Below are 19,712 nucleotides of genomic sequence, written 5' to 3'. Positions count from 1 at the left end.
CAAATCATCACAACTTGCCTAAAATAAAATCTATAGATATAAAACAGTTCAAGCATGTAAGCATGTTTAAATGTTAAACCTAGATAAATGTGCGCTATATCCAATAGTTTGTGCGGAGAGTGAAAGCGAGCTTTGAAGGACACGGAGGCGCTAGCGCTATCACTTTTGTTTTTTTTCAGTGTATACACCATAATTTTTGCTCTTAAATGTAAGCAAAATACATCATTCAGAACTGTTAAGGGTCTACTTTTATTTGTGTGCACTCACAATAAAACTATGTGCTTTTATAAAATAAAGACACTACACTCTGCCCATTTCCAGCAGCTGATCCGCACAGAGTAGGTGAGAGCAAAATGGTCTCAATGCTTTTCTCAAGTTTGTTATGTGTGTGTACGTTAGATGAACCAAACCACACACATGAAAACACCAAAGTAATTGTCAGCACTTATGTGCTTAACATTTCTTGGACATTCATGGAAAATAATCAAGAAAAGTATCAAGAACTTTATAGCACATCTTTATGTTTCTGACCAGACAGGCCCAGTGAACTAGCCCCCCCACTGGCAACCCCAACTGGTTTAGCTTTACCAGTTTTGGTCCTTTGAGCCAGAACTAGAGTTTTCCACAGTTATGGAGATGCAGCCATCAGATGATGTTCCTGTTGAGCTGCCCAAGAGACAATCATCTCTGCTTACAATCTGGTTACAATCTACACAGATCCTTATCACCACCCAGCTATTCTCATAAATTCCCCTGTGGTGTGTCACCTGAAGAGGATGTCAGGATGGACACCCCACATATAGCGGCACATCATACCCTTTTGAAACAAACATATATTGCAGTATATTGGAAAATATCATGTAATATATTAGGCATATATTCTTATACATGGGATTTAATATTATTTTTTTCCAATATCTTGCAATATATTGAAAGCGGCAATCATTTGTATATTTTCGCAATCTATAATATAATATATGTATTATCAATATATTATTCAATGTATTCAAATATATAATTTATAAGAAAATAAAAAGGGAAAATAATATATTACAATATATCACAATATATTTTAAGAAATATATTGGTAAATATATTTTCCATGCGTAAGGGTAGTGATTATTACAGTTCTCAAAAGTGGTATGTAGCAGATCGATGGGATCAGCAGGTAGAAATACTGCGAGGAGAAAATGCTGATTTAAAGAAACAGCAAAAGGGCCTGATTACTACTGTTCAGCAGCTGAAGGAGGAAAGAAAACATAATTTACATCTCAGCTTCACGTGGAGGTGAAACAATTTTTAAGTTGGCAAAATCAGTCACAACCTCCACAGGCATTGTTTACCCTTCCTGTACCTTGTCAGTCCAAATCCCTAGACCGTGCTTAACCAGTTCCTGCCCTAAGAAAGCAGAGAGGACCTGATACAGATGGTTTCGTCTGGCCAGAGGAGAACTGGCCCCTGACTAAGCCTGATTTCTCCCAAGGTTTTTTCTCCATTCTGTCACCAATGGAGTTTTGCTTCCTTGCCGCTGTTGCCCCTGGCTTGCTTAGTTGGGGACACTTCATTTACAGTGATTTTGTTGACTTGATTGCAAATGATTGCAAAGATACTATTTAAACTGAACTGAGCTGGATCATGACTTCACTGAATTCAATGATGAACTGACTTTAACTGTCATTTTGCATTATTAACACACTGTTATCCTAATTAATGTTGTTCAGTTGCTTTGACACAATTTTTGTTTTTAGTTTAAAGTGCTATATAAATAAAGATGATTTGACTTGACATAAAATGCACTATAAAACATGCAATGGTTGTCATTGGTTGCTTTTTCTTCATGAGGTTAATGCATGGAACAAGGAGAAAGCAGTGGAAAGGGAAGATCCATGTGCTAGCCCTTTCATAGAGGAGGCCGCCAAACGAGCTGCTATTCATTGTCAAGCCCCCAGGAAGTCGTAAGGTACTGTTAAAGATATGTAAAGTCATTCTAAGAAATTGAGATTGATCCATGAATAGGAGCACAGTCTGGGTGCTGGTTTTTTTTTCTCCTCTCTTTCCTAATGTTTTGCTGTTATCTCTTCCCCTGTCCACTGTATTTCGTTGCCTTGTGCCCACATGTGCAATGACAATAAAGTTGAATCTGAATCTGAATCTGAATGCTTTTGCCAATCTTGATGATGGCTGAGAAAGAACCATGTTGTTAAATACTGCAGCTACCCAGCTGAAACTAAAACTTAAGCCAGAGGACTTGCCCCTGTGCACAGTCAAGGTCAAGGTTAAGGTCCTGCATGGGGCAGCTGTTTCCTTTAACCTTTAACCAGCCTGCCAGCCAAACAAGATATAGCCTTCACTGCATCAGAGTTGGGGCTTGGAGTGCACTGTCATCCTGTCAAGATTTTACAGAAAAGGTTCTGTTATCTTAAAGGACTTCCCCTCCGAGAAATTGAAGTCGCTCATCCAGTTTTGCTCATAGGATCTGACTGCCCTCATTTAATTACTCCAGTTTAACCAGTTCGATTTGGGTCCACCAGGGGGCCTGCTGCGATTCGATCTATCCTTGGATGGACTTGCAAGGACCAGTTCAAGCTTTGCAACATTTTCATACAGAGCAACAATGTCTGTTCACAACAAGTTGGTCACCCTCTGCTACGTTGCATTTGGGAGAGACGGACTAGTTACCAGAAGGTCTTCGGTCCGAGTCTCGGTCCTGGCAGGAGTTGTAGGTGGGAGGGAGGGAATGAACTGCGCTCTCTTCCACCCTCAATACCCATAGCTGTGCCGGTGTGTTCACTTCTCACTGCTGTGTGTGTGCACTTAGATTTTTTTTGGGGGGGATCAATTTTTTATTTCTTTTTCAAAGAGAGGGTCATATACAATTGTATACAATTTCTTCTCCAAAAAATATACCATACAAAATTGACCCTCTAAACCCCTCCAATCACCCCCCCCCACCCAGCCCCCCCCCCCCCCATCGGTCCCCAAGTCCAGGCCACGCTAACAATAAAAATGCAATCAAAAAACAAATTGCCTACAAAATTTGAAGAAGAGAAAATAAATAAGTGTGTGTACTTAGATGTGTTAAATGCAGAGCACCAATTCCGGGTATGGGTTACCATATTTGGCAAATGTCACTTTCACAAGTTGAAAGAATTTGGCAAATGGATGCCCTTCCTTGGAGAGATGATAAAATTGAACACTCGATCAGTACAAGATGAGCAGTCACTAAAATTACTGAAACAAAGAACTTCTAGATTTGATGTCGATGGGATTCAGCGAGGCAGTAATGCCTCAGTCAGTAAGACTAGTGTGTTGTCTCAGCAAGTCCCCTGATCAAGCAGCTATCTACCAGGCTGAGATTAAAAGACTGGAGAAGTCAGGCTGTATTGCTGAACTGCAAACAGGAGCAGTAGACACTCAAGTGAGTTGGTATATCCAACATCATATGGTTGGACATAATTGAAAACGTAGTGGTTTTCAGCTGTTCATTCTCGTTTCAATGGAACAATCTAAATGAATTGTTACTTCCAGGACCAACACTGACTTCTTCATTACTGGCTGTTCTACTAAGATTCCAGTAACATTCTATAACTATCAGTAGTGACATTAAAGTAATGTTCTACCATATTAGACTCCTTCCTGAAGATTGGCCCCTTCTCCATTTCTTATGGAGAGATCTACTAAGAGAAGTGGAGCCCAGAATCTATGAATAGCTAGTTCTCCCCTTTGGACCACTAGTAGCCCATGTTGTGCCGTCTTTGCCTTGCAGAAGCACATCCTGGAGAATAGTCAGCTTGGTGAAAAGGTACGTGATGTGATTCTGAAGGTATTTATGTTGACAATTATCTGCAAAATCTGCCTTCTGTAGATGAAGCAAGGCTCATGTTTGACCAGCAGTAAAGTGTTTTAGCAGGAGGAGGATTTGAACTCAGGCAATGGGCCAGCAATACACCTTCAGGCCTTTAGTCATTTACCAGAGGCATCCTGATCTGACAGTGCTGAGCAATGGATTGCAAAGGGTAATGCCCTCAACCATGAATCAGTGCCTGGACTTCAGTGAAATTGTGAAACAGATACCTTGTCCTATAAGCTCCATGAGTGCCTGGATGTTGCCATGCGCAACATCTATAAAGGGCTTGCTAGCCAAAAGGATCCTCTTGGCTACATCATCCCATATACTACTCATACAAATGCAAAAGTGCAGCGATTAGTGGATAAGAAGAGGTATTGGGATGATCCTAAGCTACCTGAGGATTTAGTGAACAGATAGGCAGGAGAGCTAAGTGAATTACAGAATATAGTCTTACCCAGTACACCAAAGGATAATGTGTCAAGTATGATATCCATATATTTTGTGACGCATCCGAGTCAGCATATGGGTATGTCGCCTATCTTTGAACAGAAGATCAAAGGGTGAAGTGGAGATCACATTAATAGTGACCAGATCAAGAGTGGCTCCTAAGGAATTTCTGATAAAAATCTCTGACCTTCCAATAGTTATTGACTGTTACTGTAGAAACTCTCAAGGGAACATGGGATCAGCGTATCAGCTGAGGACTTTCATCAGGCTGAAATTGCTATCCTTCAGTAAGCTCAACTGAAAAGCATTTCCTCTGAGATGGCACTGCTTACAGCAGGGAGACAACTGAATACCGACAGTTGACTTCTTTGCCTGATTCCCGAACTTGAATCTGCAAGTAAACTATGAAGGATAGGAGGTCTTCAACATGGCTGTGAAGAGGCTGAGCCTGAGTCAATGCATCCTATTGTCCTTGATCCCCAGCATCTGGTCACTACCCTTCTCATTAAAGACTAACACACAAAGCTATTCCACCCAGGTCCTGAGAGAATGCTGGCAAAAATGCGTAGGAAATATTGGATCCTTCGGGGTACGGAAGTTATCCGATGTTATCAGCACAAAGATTGTCCAGTATGTCAGAGGTTTCGCAAAAACCCGCAGATACCCAGGATGGCAGACCTGCTTCTCACCAGAAAACATCTATTTAAAACTGCCTTTTATTCTACTGGCCTTGACTGTTTCAGGCCATATTTAGTAAAGATTGGGCATAGAAGTGAGAAGCGCTGGGGTATTCTATTCAAGTGCATGACTGCACGTGCTGTGTATATTGATCTTCTCCCGAGACTCAATGCAAACTCCTTCCTTATGGCCCTCAGACACTTTACAGCCAGTGTTTGAATCCAGACCCAGTTACTCCTAATTCACAATTCCAAACAACACATGTGGAAACACCACAGTAATTGTCTGCAAATTTATTGGACATTCATGGAACTGTTGTGGAGAAAATAACTGCATCTTTATATCTCTAACCAGACATCTGTGGTGAACTATCCCCCCCCCCCCCACTGGCAACCCCAACTGGTTTAGCTTTACCAGTTTTCTGTAAGATAGATAGATTTTGGACCTATCCTTGTAATATCATGTAAACTGTGCAGTTTAACATTTATTATGGCACCACCTTCATTTTATTTTGGACGAGATGTTTTTATTGCTGCTCAGGAATTATTTAATTTTTATTAAATTAGAAGGAATAAAAGCTTCAAGGAAGAAGCATTTGGAGGAGTCACTTGGCTGATGATGCTGCTCTTTTTTTAATTAACAAATTGTTTTGCTGTTTTCTTTCACTATATGTATTTATGTATGTTTTTTATCATTTTTATTTTTAAACCCTTGATTGTTATAGTATTCAAGTGTTCAAAAAATAAAGTCCTGCAGTCAACTAAGTTTATCCCTTAAATCCCTTGGTTTTCAAACCCTCTCCATTAAGTACCCCATCACTGCACATTTTGTATGTCATTTGATACACCCACTTCAGGTCTTGCAGTCTCCACTAATGAGCTAATGAGTTGCATCAGGTGTGATAGATGAGGGAGACATATAAAATGTGCATTGCTGGGGGTATTCTAGGACTGGTCGGAGCCTTAAAACTTAAAAAAAAACTTCCATCATCTAATTCCATTACTTAATTTGGCTTCAATATAAATACACACATTATTCCTTATCTTATTTAGTTTATTAGTCCCCACCTCCACTAAATGGCACCAGCTTGGATAACCTGTTCCACTTTCACACAGTTAACTTAAGTAGTACACGTTACTCAATGGCAGGGCTGCACATTCAGCGTTATCCTCACACCATACATCTATTTCCCCACATGTGTAAGGAAATTTTAGCTCTTTTAATAAGAATCAAATCTAAAGATTCCAATTGCTTTAATTGAACTGATTCCCAATTTATAATTCATTTATACTTCATAAACGGTTTGTCCAGCGAATGTTAAGATCAGTATATCTTCACAGTTCTGTTTATATTACTTTATGGACAATGAGAATACAAACAGAATGATAATTTATACACTAAGAGCTAGGTAGCACCGGATCTGGGCAAAGTTTAATCTTAAAATACATCACACAAGACAATACTTCTTTATAAATGAAACAATAATTTATTGAGCTACTCTATTACATGGCTCTAAAACCCTAATGAACACACACATACATACATACACACACACAAACACACACACAGACACACACAGTTACTGAAGAGGATAACGGATTTGAATGAAGTCCCAGGAGTAAGTTATTCATTACATAGCACCAAGAAAATCAGAAAAGCAGAGATGTGTCTTATATTTACTGCTTAAGATCAATTTACCGTATTTTCCGGACTATAAGTCGCACTTTTTTTTTCATGGTTTGACTTGTCCTGCGACTTATAGTCCGGTGCGACTTATCAAAATTAATTTGACATGAACCGAGAGAAATTAACCAAGAGAAAACATTACCGTCTACAGCCGCCAGAGGGCTCTCTATGCTGCTCAGTGCTCCTGTAGTCTACACTGAAGACATAGAGCGCCCTCTCGCGGCTGTAGACGGTAATGTTTTCTCTTGGTTCTAAATAAATGCGACTTACAGTCCAGTGCAACTTATACATGTTTTTTTTCCTCATCATGACGTATTTTGGACTGATGGAACTTATACTCAGGTGCGACTTATAGTCCGAAAAATACGGTACACTTATTTCAGCAAGAAATGAAGTTTGTTTGTTTGTTTTACTTGCATTTGTACTGAACAGAAGAGTTGGAGATTCACTTGTGTCCTTGTCTAAGGGAATCCCTGGGCCTCGGATTGGTTGAAGATTTTATGTATTTTTGGAAAACCCTCCTGGTGATTGGTTGGTTGCCTGGTTACATAGAAGCTTCGGCAAGACCTCAAAGATTCTCAGCAGTCACACAGTTTCAAGAGTGTTTTTTGAGTTCTGGATGACAAGAACTCTAGCAGCGTCATGAAGTAGGTAGTTCAAGCCATGGTGAAGATGGAAGTGCAGTGCACTGAATTAGTTCAGGCACTGGGGTTTTATTCAAGCGGATTTGGTCCATCCTACGACACAATCTTCCAATGGGATGCTGTTGCAAGGCGCAGCATGCATTCCTTAACATGAACCTTCAACTTATCATGTGGGGCAATATCTTTGCAGGCTTTTGTTTAAAAACTTCTATAACGTGTCGTACAATACACACCAATTCAAAATACTTCAATCTTTTCATTCATTTCACAGTCTTGCAAAGATCGCGGCTATTTGTTCAACACTAAACTTTCCATATATTACACACATTTAATAGCACTATCTGCTAAAATTATAAAAACCACATATAAAACATTGGTTAAAGTTGCACCGATTACCTTGAACACATCAAACATATATAAGATACATAAAATATCATTTGTTAATATAGTTAAACCTTCAGATTTCAAAGATTGTCTTTTGAGATGGGTTAGGGTTTATTGAATTTTCAATTGTTATTTGAAAAGTTCATGTCATAGAAAGAGTAACAAGCAAGCAGGAAACAGAGTCATGGGACACTGTATGTGTCCCTTTGTGTTGAGGTCCATTAATTATTAATGATTCCTGTGGGGTTGCAGGGGTTTCCATACATTGTGATCATGAGATGCTTCTTGATACACAGGGTCCTTGTATCTGGTGAAAAGATTTAATTTTGTTAACACTTTTATTGGAAAATTGGAAAACAACATGGCTGACAGAAAACCAACTCAGGATGTTGATGCCACATGATTAGCTCATGATTAGTTTTTCTGATAAGCGGGAGAATTTGGAACAGACATCCTCTGTTGCGGAATCACATTATCACTTCTCTTAAATGCTGACATACAACTGAGCATTGTTCCCCTTTAGCTAATAATGGTGTTCAGATCACAGATTGGAGGAAAGAGGCTCTTTTGATTCCTTTGGCAGAAGTAGCAGCTTGTGCAGTTTGTTCTTGTGCTGGTGCTTGTTCACTGAGGTCCTAAACATGGTAAAAAGCACCCTCAAACAAAAGCAAGAACACCCTAATCTCAAATGCTAATAAAAGGATACAGTCAAAACTGATTTGGCAAATGATTCAGTGTGTATAAGTGTTTGCGTGCTAGAGAGTGACAAAAGAACAGTGTAACTAATCACTGGGATATGTGCTGAATCTGGTTCTTCCATGGCCTGTCCCTTACGAAAGGAAAATATATTTACCAATATATTTCTTTAAATATATTGTGATATATTGTAATATATTATTTATATAATATTTTTTATTTTCTAATATTTTATATATTTGAATACATTTAATAATATATTGATGATAAATATATTATATAATATATTGCAAAATATACAAATGATTGCCGCTTTCAATATATTGCAATATATTGGAAAAAATAAATGTATATAAGAATATATGCCTAATATATTACATGATATTTTCCAATATACTGCAATATATTTTTGTTTCATAAGGGGTCATCAACTTTCCTTTTGAGAGCGCCTGGTGAAGAACAGGACAATGCCATGTGTACGGTGGCATCAGACTCTCACTCAGTGGATTGATCTAACAGCTCAATGGAGAACTTTTCTTCTTTCCACAGTGATGCTGGGAACTCCTTTGTTCTCACCAATGAGGAGCTACTCTGAAGTTGAAGGCAGTAGAGGAACTCGGCCTGGACTTGGCACCAGAGCATAGCTGGTTGGTAAAATGGCTCCTACAGCCAGACCACCATCAGGAAGCTGCTTCTAGGTAGCCAGGCCCATTTCCTTAAGAGCATGCAGAGGTTTCTAAGATGTGTAATCTCTGCTGAACCACGGCTAGCCCCTACATCAAAGCCATGAAAAGTATCAGAGCCTTCTGGCTTCTCTGTTGTGGGAGGGAGATGAGAACTTTCAGAGATTTTCTTCTAACGTGTGGCTTACCTGAAACATATCCTTGCGGGGCCCATGCTGGCTTTTTGCAGGCACAGTGGGCTAGGGCCAGCCTACATCAAACCTAAAAAGGCCTTGCTGGCTTGCCCAGGTGAGGCCCACAGCTTTGGGCTCACCGCAGGCTCTCTGTGAGCAGCCCACAGTATGGGTCTGCCCACATTAATCTAATTAATGAATGATTCGCCGCAATGGCCGCCACATATACTTTGAGTGTGGATGGGGTGTGCCCCTTATCCAGCAGCTCTTGCAGAAAAGTCAGCAGGACACTTCACATAAAAATGGGTCACACCTCTTGGCGGGGATGCCTTTCGCCTGCAAGAGAAGGTCCCTCCTCAACGGGATGGGCCATCGAGCCATCGTCACCAGTTTCTCACTGTTTGCACATAATAACCGCTCTCTTACATGGTTTCTTTATTTGTTTTTAACAGAATAATTAATATTTGTACATTTATGGATAAATATACATTTAAACCGCTGTACAGTTCTGCTCACATTTATCATGCAGTAAAAATACCTTTCAGTATCGTGGTTCAATCCGATCGAGTGTTTACATGAACTCTCAATCGTATTAGAAAAGGAATAAACCACCCCCTTCAATCTGATAGAAATTTCATTGGATCAGTTGAGGTGTTTAATCAGGTAAAATGCTGATTATTAATAACTTTTAACTTGTAAACCTCTCTACCTAACCGTCGACCATGCACATCAGCCACATTTGTAGTTTTTCTAACACGTTTTATCCGTGTTTGTAGGTCTGGACCGAATCCTTCACCAAGGCACAATGGATTGTGGGCAGTTTTAGCCATTAGAGTGTGCACAGATCCACACTTCAAAAATCGTGCTGAAATAGTAGACCATCGGTGGACTTTTGGAATACTATTTTCAACATACTATGCTCTGGTACACACTTGTTCTAATCTCACATATTATTTAGGATGGATAGTATGAACATTGAGACACAGGGCAGGTCTTGCAGTCTGCACTAATGAGCTGATGAGTTGAATCAGGTGTGATAAGTGAGGGAGACAATGATATGACAATGCAATACATGATATGAAAAACATGTGCAGGGGAGGGGCTAGATGATTGGCAGCTCTTGGTTCATTCAGAGAGTACGCTGAGGAGCCACACATATTTGCTCATCGACAACCTTCACTGCTTGGAACTTACTTTTTTTAATTATTTTTTTAAAGCAGGCTCCAGGCCATTCAGCATATCCCATTCCTGGGTGTGAGTCTCAACTCTATATCCATGCAAAAATGCCTTTTACCAGAGCTATCGTGAACTTGCTCACAGTGTTAAAGAGAGGAAATCCCTCTCTCTAAAGAACTTTCAAATTGTGATGATGGCAAATATAAAACACCAGGGCCCCTATTCATAAAGAATCTTAATGCAAAAAGTAGCTCCTAGTGACAAAATTCTAAGAAAATTCTTAGAAATGTGGACGTTTACTCTTAAAATTAAAGAAAAAATCCTAGTAAAGAAAAAAGTAATTCAGAAAGCATCTTAACCCTTAAAAGAGGTCTTAAGGTCAAATTTGTTAGGAGCACAGACAAGGACTTTTAAGAGGCTTAAGAGTTTCTTTAGCAGATGAGAAAGTGGCAGAAAGATGAAGAGGCAGAAGAAATGTGTTGCAGACAATGGATGACAATGAGTTAATAAGACAGTATAGATAATTTAATATAATATAATTTAATATATAAATTAAAGTAATCACTACATTACGATATTTGGCAACTGGGAAAATGCAACAATGCAATAGTGATGATTTGGGTCTGTCACAACCTTCTGTAAGCAGAGTGATCACACAATTACAGCACTTTCAGAACATCTTATTGTGTCGCAATTCATTTCATTTCACTGAAACTTTCCCACTTTCCCACCTTGCAGGCTCAAAAAACTGCATTTATGAATATAGCAGGCTTATAGATGCGCATAAGCAGGGGGAATGAACCGTTAATAGTTTGTGCTATATGCTCCCATGTCTGCTTCTTGTCCCTTGCTGTGACAAACGGCCCACATTTTTCTTTAAGAATGGCCTTGTGTTCATCCACTAACTGGGCTAACAGTAAACACTGTTCCTCTGTCCAGTTTGGCTTCCTCGCCCTTCTTGGTTTTGATTCCATGTTTGATACATTAAAACCAACATTCAAACCGCCACTTAAATAGGACAGCAATCACTGTAATTGGAAAGAGTGGACCAATTTTTATCATTCGAAGCCAATCAAATACCTTATAGGAAATTAAAAGCATGGTAAATAATTTAGATACACACATATAATGTGTGTTTGTGTGTGTGTGAGAGAGAGAGAGAACAGTCAAATAGGAAAAATTACGCATGTAAATTCAAAGTGAGATTTAGAATACATCCTATACTTAAAATCACTCTTTTTTCCCTTCTTGTACAACCAGCCAATCACAGTCTTCAAAAGATTGTGTCATATATAGCAACCGGGTCAACCCTGCCTCCTCACTAAGATGAAAGTTTTGTCTTTTCCTTACTCAGAGTTGCTCTCAGATCGGTCCCGAATCGCTCTTAAGCTAAGACTCCTACGTAAAAGTTTTTAAGCTAAATTAAGAGTTTTCTGAGAGGATTCTTAGAATCTTTATGAATATGGGCCCAGGGCGGTATCAATTCATGGTCACTGCTGAGACTCAGGAGGATCACTACATTCCCAGCCGTCTGAATTGCAAGGTGGAAATGCCATCGAGGTAAAGAGAATGCAAAAAAATTGTGAAATTGACATGACATACAGCCAAGTATGGTGACCCATACTCAGAATTTGCATTTAACCCATCCAAAGTGCACACACAGAGCAGTGAACACACACCCAGAGCAGTGGGCAGCCATTTATGCTGCGGCACCCAGGGAGTAGTTGGGTTTGGCGCCTTACTCAAGGGAGACTCGTACCCACAACCCTAGGGTTAGGAGTCAAACTCTCTAATCACTAGGCTACGACACCACAACAATGACTGCACCATCAGACAATTTGGACTGGAATGGAGTATTCTACTATTGGAGTGGATTCACTGGATCAGCACTAGCTGAATATGCAAATATGGACTGGTAAACATCTTGCATCAGGTCTTGTGAAAAATGAGTTTGATGGAGGAATCAGTGCTGTTAGTTAGAGCCTTCTCTACTAAGCAACTCTATGCTCAGAAATGGAAGATCTTTGAGAGCTTGTACAGCTCAAGGAATGAGAAACCTTTGAACCCTTTGACCCTTGTTCTCTAAGCTAGAAACACACCAAAGTCTTACTGGTATCAAAGCAGATTCTATCCTATTGGATAGTAAATGTGATAGCTCTAGATTACAGTTCACAGAATGTGGAATGCCCTGTGTCCGAGCCCACTCTACAAGGCATGGGTGCTTAGCAGTAGTTTGGGCTTCTTCAAACACCTTTGTCAGATTTTATAATCTGGATGTTTACTAGCTTCTTGGATCCTGTCAGTACAGGATAACCAGTTTAATGGTAGAAACCCATAAATCCTACCATGTTAGGAGCAGCCCTTTAATTTTTTTGCTGTAATTATCGCTTGCATTGTGCCTTCAGTGGATGGTTTGGCTCCACCCAATCTCTTGGCAGTGTCAACTATGTATCATGAGGTATGTGCAGCTTTTGCAACTTGTTTGCTGTAACACAGCATGATTTGGCACATCCCACTAAATGGAAGTGGGGATGGGTCAGCGAGAAACTGGTTCAGCTTTCTTCTGGTCCTTTTGTATACCCTTGGCATCAATAATGCAGCCCAGGAACTGAATAGATCAATGGGGAAGTTCAAATGTTTCCAGTTTGAGTTACAGGATTCAGTTTCTGGAGGAGCTACACAATGTGTAGGAGACGATCTGCCTTGTTCTGGAAGTAGAGTGGGATGTTGGCAATGTAAATGTTCACAAAACTATGCAGGTACTCCTGAAAAACCTCATTCATGAAGGCCAGGAATAAGGCGGGAGAGTTGACTAGCCTGTACAGCAAGTCTTGCACAAGAGATTAGACCAGGTGGTTAGATCCCTGTGAGTGTGGTTTTATACGTGGGTCCTTATAAATCAGAGACAGATGTAGGGAATCATTACTCAGGCGCTTTGAGTCCATGACAGTATGCAAACGGCTCAATTATTTCTGGGTTTGATTAAGGCCCGCCTTCTGAAAAATGAAATGTGTTTAGCTGTCCCAGTACATTGTGATTGGCGAACAGCTCAGATAGTAGCTGAGCATGTTCTAGTACACCCCCATTTCTGAGTGTTTATTCCTGTCTGTTTATCTGTGTATTACCTTGGACTGTTCTTATTCTACTGATCCTTTGTCGCCTGCCCTACTGACCCCTTGCTTTGGTCCTGACCTGCCTACTGTCTGCCGCCTGCCCTGATTTAAGCCTGGTAATCGACCTTGATATTGATTGTCTCTGTTATCATTGACGCTGTTGTCTGAACCCTGCCTGGTACCACTACGTCTTCTTAATAAACATTGCACATGGATTCGAATGTCTCTGACTTCTCGTTACAGAAGACTTCGCCGACTCAGGATCCAGCGATGTTCTTCCAATTGTCCTCCGAAGATATCTGCTCAAGCTTCTGTGCTGGCCACACATCAACAACAGCTCCAGAGAATCACCTCTCTCACAGAGGAGCTCGTAAGGACTCTACAAGCCCTCCATATGACCCCTCCAACAGGAAGCTCAACACAAGCACCAGCGCCCGCTGCAACGCTCACCTCTCTCTACTCAAGGGATTCCTCATGCAATGCTACATCTGCATCAACCAGCAACCCCTTACTTAACCAATGAGAGTCGGGTGGCGTTTGTCTGCTCCCTACTTACCAGTAAAGCTTTGGAATGGGCTACAGCAATGTGGCAGGGTAATCACTTGTCTTTCCCCAATTAAGACTTAATTCGCCAATTCTGTGTTTTCAAGCATTCCGCCAGCGGAAAGGAGGCTGGAGAGGAGTTAATCGTGCTACGTCACGGACACCGCGCCACTGCCGAATATACACTGGCCTTTCCGAATCCTCGCTGCTGAGACAGGTTGGGATGATGACCCTCTTCAGCTCTTCTATCGCAAGGGACTTGTAAGGTCCAGGCACCCGGCCCAAGGAAGGTATTCAGTGCTGGATGAAGGTTTCCTGCATGTTCAGTCTTTCAGCGCGAAAAGTTATTCAGTTTAAATTAAACCCAAATCTGACTCCATTTTCTTATCATTTTGAATTCAGATTGAATGCAAATTGGTTGTATGCCTTCTAAATTAATATTCTTCTGACATTTGATTATTCTAGTTAACTCTATTTTTATATTAACTTGTTCATTCGGGAGCTCATGTTGCTAACAGGGATACAACTTAATCTACTAGTCAATAATTACAGAGTAAGACAGAATAGAATCAAAATGTAACAATTTATTTACAGTCAGGTAGATATGTATTTTGCCAATTACATATCCAATTGAAACACATCAAATCATATCAATACAAAACATCAAATTCTCAAAGATGAATCTAAAAGTAAAATGCATACCTGACCTTAGAAAATACATAGTATGAAGTGAAGAGACACACAACACACTACGGGCTTTCTGGCTACAGAAATCGCCCTGATCCTTTTGCTGCTATCCTTTAAATACCTCAGACCAAGACAAACATCCCCCGAGATGAAGACAGAAACTAACAATTGGAATTTACATTACCTCAGGTCCCAAGCCTGGGTGGTTTTACAACTCAATGGGAACAGGGGGTAATTTACATGGAGGGCCCTAGGAAAGGACACTCCCATCACAGTAATCAAGATGTCTCCTGACTCTTCAGATCTGTATTATCTTCTAATCTACTTTTGTGAGAGTGAGACCATTGTACCAGTTGCACTGAGACATTTCCAATGATACTAGACATGAGTGTTAGTTCACTTGCATTGACATTTTCATGTAATCATTTTGAGCAGACTGAGTAGAAGGAAGAATGGGTGAAGGGATTTAAAATGAAACAAATGGCCAGAACTCTGTGGGGTGTCTCGAAGATGCCCGTGTATGTTTGTATTGTCTGTTTCTCAGGAGATCAAAGTATCTCAGGTTCTTTCGTCCTTACAGTTCCTCTGTTTGACCCCCAATGGGTCACATTCAGATGAACAAGTTAGATGATTGTTAGATGAATGTTATCTCAAAATTGTCTTTGTGATGTAAGCAGCTTTAGAAACCTTCTGAGGGCTGTATTCATCTGCAGAACACAGCATGTGTGTGTCGCTTGAGTTTGGCAGGTGGATGGATGTCTCCAGGGTTTCTACCTGTGGTTGAGCTCAGCATGTGAGCACAGTTCAGTGGGTCAATCTGAGCCTTTACAACTTGTTCAGTTAACGTGTCTTTCCTTTGTGGAGAAACCTCTGCTCCTCATGGCACCTTCTCTAGGACGATAGTCTGACCCATCTTCGTGAATCCTCTCACCTCCAGCGGTGCAGTTTTTTAAGCAGACTTCAGTAGGTGAAGGTGTTCTCCTTGCTCCTTGATTTGTGTGGGACACCTGAAAAGCATCTTAGTGGCCATTCAATGACTGAATTCTGATCAGCATAATTTCATCACCCATGGAGTAAGATAGAAACGTCTTAAGTTAACATAAGAACAATAAAACAAAACAAAAAAATACCCTGATGAATTCATGTCAGCCAGTGCAAGTGGTACATCTGATGTTAAAAGTGGTCCCATGTAAACATAAAATTTGGTATGAATGAATCAAAGGAAATGCAGCAAGAGGTCAGTATATCTTGAGCATTAATTTAGAGGTATGCATCAATAAACAAGTCATATAATGACAATAAGAACATTCAATCACAATTATGAAGATATATACAATAATCACACTGTTAATTCAGGAATATTCTATTGCAAACCACTTTAGATGATCTAAGGTTTTTAAAAAGTGACTTAGAACATGATTAAAACATTTTTCTACAATGTAAATCCTAAATTCCTTGTAACAGGTGTGTGTGTGTGAATGGGTATCTGATATAAAGATATAAAGGCTAAGTCACAGTTGATGGTTAGGTAAAATGTTTTAATTTTGAAGTGCAGGCACTTCATATTTGATCATTTTAATAATGTTTATTGTCATTAGTGATGTGTTGGGAAACCAGGGGCCCTCTGGCTTGTCAACCATCCTAATAACAATCAGAAAGATTCAAATTTTTAAATTTTAAAGGCTTGTCTGCCTCTGTGTTCAAAAATTTGCACCATCGATCTGTGACTTCTCGTACAAATGTGTTACAGTGTTGTTCCATTAGTTTTTTAGACGGTTGCAGATAGTAGATCTTTTGGGAATGTAATTAATTCTATTGTCCTGTGTGTGTGAGGCTATGTGGTTCTGTCAGTGTGATGATGGACAATAGATCTTTAGTGGAGTACCACGTTTGTGATCTAAGCCATCATTGTCTTCTGATTGTAGTGTACAGACTGGATAGTCTAAATGAGGTGATGATGCAATGGGTGAGATGTGTGTTCTATGGTCATGTCTGGGAGATGAATGGAGTCTAATCTATAGCAATCTGTGTTGCAAAAATTTAGTTCCGGTTCTAATCCGGGAGGTCATGTAGATATTTGTGTGGTGATGTTCTCCTGTGAGGTGTGAACGGCCCCTTCAAGTGTCTTCACATTCATCTCCCGCATTTCAGGTTATGTAACAATTTTGTTGTCCTGGCTTGGTGCAGAGGGGACAAGACACCCTCCTGGTATCTGTCCTCCAAAGAATTGCAGTGGTCAACCTGAGACAGAAACAGATACAAAGATAACCACAGTTAATTTTGAACTTTTCATCAGTTTCATGTTCAGGCATGTGGAATTATTTTAACTACATTCATCCTCATGTACTGCAGTTTTAATCCAGATGTCACATGAAACGGAGTTCGGTTGGTCAGATCTGAATTACTGCTCCTGTTTCAGTGCAGTCTGAGAGTGTAACACCTGATGCTGCTCTTGCAGTAGAGCCCTCACAGTCTGCTGTGTCATGAGCATTAGAGACCCCATTTCTACTGGGGACATTTTCTAGATTAATTGGTGTTTTTATCACCCATGTCATCATGCATTCCAATGGACCAATGCCCATGGCTTTAGCTGCTGTTGCTCTCATTACAGTCAGATCTGTGGGAGGAAATGTGTTCACCTATTTTGGTGTTGTCTGTTTGACAATTGTTGTTTTATGGTGTTGTTCACACATGCAGATCTCTGTGGCACATAAAAACTTCTTGTATTTTACACCCCCCCCCCATTATTTTTCAAGTCAATTTAAAAGATTAAAAGATCAAATGGTCTTTTGTGGCTGTATACGACTAAGGCTTTGTGTAAATGCTGTCATTCTCAAAACAAAGGAAAGGAAGTTTTACAATTGTTATGTAAATTTGGTCCTGTTGCTGTAACAGGTAATAGCCTCTAAGAGCGAGTGTGAGGTGAGATCTGGCTCAAAATACTTCCATAAATTGTTTTTATTATTGCAAGATTAGTTGCAAATTCAGAGTTTCCATTTCCAAATAATTTTAGCCATTCTCTCTGATCAGATCAAATTTTAAGTTGGTGCTCCTCAGTGAATTGGTTTGCTATCGCTTGTGCCACATTATTGAAATGAAATCACACTTCCTCCCTTTTGGCACTGTGAAGCAAATCAATCTGCCACAAGTTTTAAGTTCTCACATGTGAGGAAAGCATTTTCATTAAGACATTTATGAAATCACACTGTGGCCACATGGCTATTCTATGCTCCTCTACATGGTTTAACTGCAGCTATACAGAAAATAGCAGAGTGTACCACTCAGGAGACAAACAAATTCAACACAGACACACATGCAACTTGAAATTGCGATGCAATTCCAGTATTAAAGTTATTCCAATTTTACACAAGACACATGGTCTAGAATGCATGTAGCATCTACAACCTTAAACCTAAGTGTTTACACACTTACAGTAAAGCAGTCGTGTTTTTTAAAGAATAAAATAAAAGCACAAACAACTATAATGTGTTTTCTATGCGCACAATGTTTAGCACAATTATAAATTTGAAAATGCAAGCAGGATTATTGAAATTTGGATGTTTCCATATTAAACTCATTGCTATTAAACTGCTAACCCACTAGTAAGTGAGGTCAGTAGCTGAAGGCCTTGCATTAACAATGCAGTCAACTCACTAAGAGTGTTACCAGAGGTAGACTTGTTTCATGTCAACCCCTGATCTTTTCCTTTAGAAAGTGATATCCTACGTTTCAGAAAATAAGGTGGAGGTCTACCCCTTCCCAGTGACCAGCAATTTTCCTCTGTATGGCCTATTTTCTGACAGGAAGAACAAATCCTGCTATCTTTGCCACAGGTTTGTTTGCTGTGTCCTCCTGAAGTTTGAGGATTTTCATGAATCTCTAATGCTTTCTTTACACCATGTGCTCTGGTCCACGACTCTGTGCTATTATGGTGCTGCATCTTCTCAAGAACTGAAATCGGCACACTTTCTTGAGCAGTGGCACAGGCTTCCTCTGAACTAAAAGTTCTAGATTCATCACAGCAAGTCACCTCCTCCAAGAAGTGGACATGCTTCTCAGTCCCATTGCTTTTAGAATAATTCCCTTCCGTTAACCACTGTGCAGATGCAATACTGTGGGGCTTTGATTTCCATCGGTTTTCTATCCTTGAACCCCAATCTACAATCGCTCTGAATGTGTTTTCGGCTGAATCTGCTCTATTTAACAATGCATTTTGGACTGGAGTGCCAGCATTGTTCTTTATGAGTTGTAATAATGGTTCGTGATCACGGCTTGCATTTTCTAGACCGGAATATTCTTTGTATGTCATCCAGAGACGTTCAGCGAATGTTTCAAACGGTTCATTGCTTTCCTGCTTAATTTGTAGTATCCTGCTCCAATCTGCGCTTGTTGGACCCCTTATATCTAGCAATGCCTGTTTTAATCGTTCAAAGATACTTTCGTCAGTTTCGTTATTGTTTCGCTTGATTATGTCTCCAGATTTCATTTGAGGGGTTAATTTAGATCGGAGTTCTTCAGGAATGGTTAAGAGTGTGATTTGCCATACATCCCTAGTTTCCAATTTATACACTGTGGCTTGTAGCATCAGTGTTTCCCAATAGGGTTGGAATGGCCCTCTTCTGGGCATCATTCCCACGATCTGTTTGTGTGTTGTACACTCTTCGCATGTTAATGGGCGGCTAATCGTGGTTATTTCATCGTTTGTATTTGTTATGGTTTTGAGTACAGCAATTTTAACTGCTTTGGAGGGTTTTTCGCTGGATTTTGCTCTGGTTCTAATCGGACTTCGCTGATTTTGTTCTCTGTGTCTCTGAACGGGATCTCGGTTTCTCTGAGAATCTAATGTGGCAACATCATCATCATCACTGTCGCTGTTTCTATCATAATCAAAGGTTTCATCCAGTGCCGCTTGCTTAACTGCAGCCACTGGGAAGACTGCATTATTACAGCAG

Source organism: Carassius auratus, chromosome 6, assembly GCF_003368295.1.
Source record: "Carassius auratus strain Wakin chromosome 6, ASM336829v1, whole genome shotgun sequence".
NCBI lineage: Eukaryota > Metazoa > Chordata > Actinopteri > Cypriniformes > Cyprinidae > Carassius > Carassius auratus.
Note: the sequence above shows the minus strand (reverse complement) of the source record.